The following is a 594-nucleotide window of genomic DNA, read 5'->3' as shown; positions in this document are numbered from 1 at the left end:
TTTTTATTGTTTAATGTTATCATGTTGTATAAAATGTACTATAATTTGTTAATTTATTGTTTCAATGATGACCATTTAGCACAGTTCCAATTTGAGATTATTTATGAATAAGATTGCTGTAAATACACATACATTTATAAACCTTTGTGTGAACATTTTATGGACATATTGTTTTGAAGGGTAAATGCCAGAGAGTTGAATACTAGGTTACAGCATTGGTGTACCCTCACCTTTGTAAGAAACCGCCATAAATATATGGCAGAAATATATCCAGAATAATTGTACCATTTTACATTCCCTATAGAGTACGAAATTTCCATTTGTTCCACATATTCACCAATACTTGACACTGCAAAATTTCTTTAACTATTTGTGTGGATAAGAGCTGTTATCTCTTTATGAAATAATATCTCTCTGAGGAGTAATGATGTCAAACAGTTTTTTATGGGTTTATTGATTATTTTTATATAATCAATAAACTTCTCAAAGTATTGAGTAAAATATATTTTCCTATTGTATTTTGCTTTTAAAATTATTTCTATAAGTTTTTGTATATTCTGGTTGCAAAGCAATTATCAACTATATTATATATTA

The sequence above is a fragment of the Rhinopithecus bieti genome, unplaced genomic scaffold, assembly GCF_001698545.2.
Source record: "Rhinopithecus bieti isolate Rb0 unplaced genomic scaffold, ASM169854v2 scaffold_83371, whole genome shotgun sequence".
Classification (NCBI taxonomy): domain Eukaryota; kingdom Metazoa; phylum Chordata; class Mammalia; order Primates; family Cercopithecidae; genus Rhinopithecus; species Rhinopithecus bieti.
The sequence above is the reverse complement of the archived record's forward strand: the minus strand, read 5'-3'. Positions refer to the sequence as shown.